Raw genomic sequence first — 5,562 nt, 5'->3', positions numbered from 1 at the left:
TGTCATAAAGACACACTCTCAAATATTCTTCTGAAAGTTTAAAAATTTTGTAGTTTTCATTTGAATGCTTAGTCCCATTGGCATTGATCTTTTGTAAGGTATGAGTTGGAGAAGTCTTGCATTGGTTTCTATATGGATGACCTATTGACTCAGACCATATATCAAACAGTCTATCCTTTCCCTGGGGATCAGCAGTGCTGGTCCTGTCATATATAAGGTTTTTATATACACCAGGTCTATCTTCAGGTTCTCTATGTTGTTCCATCCATCTATTTGTCATCTCTGCACCAACGCCACAGTGCCTTCCTTATTATAGTCTTCTATAACAAGCCTTGAAATCTAGAACAGCATATTACCCATCTGGTTCTTTTACTCAGATATGCTTTGGCTATTAAGGGCCTATTACACTTCCATAAACATTTTACAATGGTGCGGCTCATTTGTGTGGCTCTGGGCCATCCGTGGTTCATTTGCTCTTGTCTTACATAAAAGAACATTCTCAGCTCTCACTCTGGGGCCTCAGATGTCAGGCTGTAGTGTGGGGTAAATATCTGCTGTTTGTAGGGTCCTGGCAAAAGCAGTTGAGAGGTTTCATCATCAAGAATGACATTGCCCCTATTGTCTGTTTGGAGACTATAAACCCTTTCGAAGTAAAACTCAAGACCCTTGCACGAAAGATGGTTCTTGACTCAATCAGAATAGCGTTGGCCATTCATAAACAAACCTGTTTGGGTCAGACTTTTTGTTTTGACATTTAGAAATTTGTAAACACCATAATTACTTCATTTCATCCTGACCCAGCTGTCTTCTCCAAAGCAAATCAAGGTCACAGTGCTAGACTCTGGGTGCTATGCAAATGAGATTTGTTAGACTGTCTTAAATAGCTACAGTGTACCATGAAGCACAAACTAGAATTAAGAAAGACCCCATATGTTATAAGAGAATGGAAACCTGGAGAGGGTACTTAACCAGGCCAAGATGACATTCTGAAAAGCAACTCAAGTCTTGCTCTCTGTCCAGTTCCAGTTCTTTCTACTCTATACCAAGGATCAGAAAACTTTTTCTGGAAAGTCAGAAAGTAAATATTTTAGGCTTTGTGGGTCAAGAAGTAATGTCTTCAACAATCTGAGTAACCATACTCCTGGAAAGGCTGATAGCATTTTTACACCTAAAGATGTAAAACCATTCTTAACCTGAGAGACATGCACAAACAGGTGCTGGACTAGATTTGCCCTGCGGGCTGAATTTCTACCCCTGTTCTAAACCACACCTAAGAGATGTAAATTCTCATTTCTGCCTTTTTGGAAATAAGAGTCATATGAAAATAAACTTAGAGCCCCAATGTAACAAACATTTCATTTGAATTTTAGAAGCAACAACAGATGTTGCTAGAAAGAAACTAACTCTATATTATGAGAATCAATTCTGAAGATGGCTTAAGTAAATTAGAGTCTGATTCATTTCATCTTCCACACATTGAACTCTTAAGAACTCTTAGGTACTGAACTACAAAATTAGGAATGGTAATTGATATGTAAATTCTCGATAATTTAGTAAAATACAACATCTGTGTATTATAATCCCATAAATATGCACACTAGGAAAGCAGGATTCTTCATATATATTATGCTTTTTCTTTATTTAAAAATTAAAAAGTTGCATTGATTTATTCTTAGAGCTTCTTTAAACCCAAGTATATTATAACTCTGAACATATCAGACATGCCATTAATATTCCCCATGATCTATAGAGAAGTCCTCTGTGATGGGGATTTTGTCATTTGTATATTCTCCGGTTCAGACATATGTTATTTGTATTTTACACATTTTAAAGGAAGTCACATTTTCGTGACAGCTTAGCATCAGAACCTTTTCTCTTTCTTGCTCTAAATCCGGATCACTAGAGAGAGCATCCAGAGCTATGTCTTTTTTCATTTTTTATTCCTTAAGCCAGAGCCTATAAAAACACTTCACAGTCCTAAAGCTATCTCTGGGCGTACGACTGGCTTTCCATTCTTCAAATACCTGTTCATTATGAATTCTAGGCCCTGACTGTGTAAAGTGAAAAACATTTCAAAGATTTGTGTGTGGAGAACTTGAGACTCGCGGCCAAGTCCTTTGAAATAAGCTCACAGGTATTGTTAGCTTCGTCCTCATTTATTTCGCGTCTCATGTTCTGAAGAGCCTTCTTATAAACTCACAGAGCTTTGTAGTCTGGGTGTCTGCCTTAAGAACCTTCTTATCACATCATTGCCTCAGGGCTACTCCACAAGAATGAAGTGTACCTGAAAATATTTGTTTTCAGACTGATTCATTCTTGAATGTCTGAAACTTACATTAGATTTTTTTGTTTGTCTAATTGGCTTAGCGTGTAGAATGGAAATGAAAAATTAACATAAACCTAACATAAAACATACCTTTTACTCAGCAATACATTTTTATTTCTCATTTTTGTAGATAGGTTAAATAATCTACCATTCCGTCATCATCATCATCATTTCCTTTAAAAAAAAAAAAGAATTTTGTTATTGTTTCTTTTTCGGATTATGAAGTAATAGACATGCAAAAATTTTAAAACAATTCAAGAAAATAAAAAGTCAAATATGAAAGTCACGATAATCTCACCCCCAGAGATCACCATTTTTAACTGTTCTGTGCATGTACTTCCACAATTTCTATGCATATACATATATGTTTCATACAAAAATATTATCATACTGTTTAGCGACCGATTTTTTTCACTTACTATCATATCTTCTTTCCAACATAATACGTATGACTCTGCCTCATCTTTTTCTGTGTTGCCATAATCTTCCACTGTACTGATAAGTCATAATGTAGGTAATCAACTCCTTATAAAATCTTGCTTGTTTTATGGGCAGATTTATACTCCCTCAGGTTTTCCTAGCATCATGTGTATAGGTATGCATGTCACGACCTTGGCTTTCGGTGATAGATGTTTGTGTTACTCTTTTGATATTAAAATAAATTTTAATTCTGATAAAATAAATAAGAGGCTGTTTACATGCTACAGCATGGATGACTCTAGAGGACCTTATGCTAACTGAAATAAGCCAGTCACAAAAAGACAAATAATGTATGAGTCCACTTATATGGGGTAACTAGAGTCATCAGATTCATAGAGACAGAAAGAACGGTGGTCATCAAGGATATGGGCAGCGGGGAGGTGGGATGTGGAGTTCTTTAGTGGGGACAGAGTTTCAGTTTTGCAAGATGAAAAGAGTTCCAGAGATTGATTGCGCCACAATGTGAATGTACTTAAAACGACGGAACTGTACACTTAAAAATGGTTAAAACGGTGAATTTTATTTTATGTATGTTTTACCACAATGAAAAACTTATTCTTTTTAAAAAAGAATAAGAGGGTGTTTCAGGTATGACTGTTTAGATTTTATTGTAATGTTTATTTATTAGTTATATAGACACCACCCTTACCTAACAATTTCAATGATCTAGAAGATAATCAAAAACCAGGACAATGCTACAAAGCTCTTGAACTTTATTTATCATTGAGGCTTCAGACCTTACCCAGAGTCTCTTTATTCTGAATTTATAAGCGATTCTACCAAACTTTAGTTGCCTGATTTCTTAATCAATAGTATAGATGAAACACTTAACAATGAGGAAAAAGGTACAGAGAGCTATAGACTGGAAACCAACAGTAGAAAGAAGAGATACCGATCCCACAAAACAAGTCTCCCTCAAAAAAAAAAAAAAGCATATTTAACAATTGAAATCACGTACCACCATCCTGCAATCAAACAATATACATGCAGATACCTCTGTACGTGTAACAGCATCACCCAACAAATATTTCTTAATCACCAGCTATGTGCCAAGAATCCAGTAGGGCACAAAAGTGTTGACAGTGACAGCAAGTGTTTAGAAAGGAGGATTATGTCACTTACAATATATTTACAAAAGCAGAGGCGCATGTAATATAACGACGGATGATTAAAATTGGGGCACTTTTAGGCTTAAACTTTAGTTATCTAGAAATTATACTTTGTAGACTATTTCACATTTCCCAACAATCCTGGGTCCAAACGAGACTTCTTTTAATAATCAAATATAGTTTAGCGAGTTTTTATGTCTACACTGACATCAGCCACTTTGCTCTTCTAAGCAAGCAATTTGTAAGCATGTTATTCACCAAGCAGCAGGTATGTGCATTGCGAAGGCGTACCTGCTGATTTTAAACATTTGTAATAGCTCATCTTGATTTTAACCACGACGTTTTCTTGGCTATTGCCCTGTCTTATTTGGGTACTTGCCAATAGCCACAGTTCATAGATATGGACTATAGCAAAAACTGATATCAGACAGAAAAAAATAATGCTTAGTGTATCATCACTACATGAAGTTTAATTTGGGGACTTCCTCCCTTTTTCCAGGGAAGCTGTAAATTGTGAAAATTATCAGCGTGTTATCTAGCAGTTTACTCACCACGCAAAGATTCAGAAATGGAATTTTTGGTTTCAGCAACTGAATTCAACAGTAGAGATAATTGTTCAAGAAAAATGTAACATAAATCCTGATCACCTTAGTCTCTGATGAGACCTAAGTATTTTTCTTTGGAGATAAAGTATTAACATGTGCAGGCCTGAAAGTTCAACATTATTTTGGACATTACTGGCTTTGCTGGTTCCACTGTGCAGAATGTTTTTGCAAACAAGGCTGTGCTTGCTGGAGAGCTGAAGATGGTCTCAGCCCTACTGTGATAATCACATTCACCCATTAAAATACACATGCAGACTCCCAGAGTTAATGACTTTGGAAATACCTGAATGCGACTGAATGTCAATATTGTATAATGCACAACATTGCCACTCGCATTAAACCGGACTGCCAGTCATATTAAAGGACAGACGGTGACACCATTTTACAGTTCTGCATATACATATGTATGTATATGTATGTGCATATGTGTATGTATATATGTACAGGTGTGTGTGCATGTATACGTGTGTATGTTATGTATATGTGTATATGAATGTATATCTATATATATGTATGTGTGTATATGTATATATGTTTGTATATGTGTGTATGTATATATTCTCATATATCATTATTTTGAACTTGCCAGAATAGCTAAACCCTCTTTTAGGTTTTTCTAAATGCAATTGCACATTCGAAAAGATGTCATGTAAAAACACTGCATTTTTATTAGGATATGATACTGATATGATTCCCTATCTTAAGAAAACTAACTTAAATGCACTCTTGTTGTTTTTTTCTGTAGCTTCCTTCCAAAACTAACAGTGAAGCGAGCTATCTAGATGCCTGCTTTGTTGATCTGAGTTGAACAATCAAACTCTATTTTAGCAACAGCAAAAAGATATTTTCAATTTTGAGAGAAAAGCAAAGCAAAAGTGTGTAAATATAATCATCTCTAAGTGCTCTAAAAGATGCTTAAAATTTAGAAATGTAGTGACTTGAATTTCAATTGCTTTGTATTCTAAATTATGTTACTTTTGCCTAAAAGTAATCCTATGTAATTCTAAAATACAGAATTAATAAAAATTCCATTTCTCATATC

The sequence above is a fragment of the Pteropus vampyrus genome, unplaced genomic scaffold, assembly GCF_000151845.1.
Source record: "Pteropus vampyrus isolate Shadow unplaced genomic scaffold, Pvam_2.0 Scaffold93, whole genome shotgun sequence".
NCBI lineage: Eukaryota > Metazoa > Chordata > Mammalia > Chiroptera > Pteropodidae > Pteropus > Pteropus vampyrus.
This window is presented reverse-complemented; position numbering follows the sequence as displayed.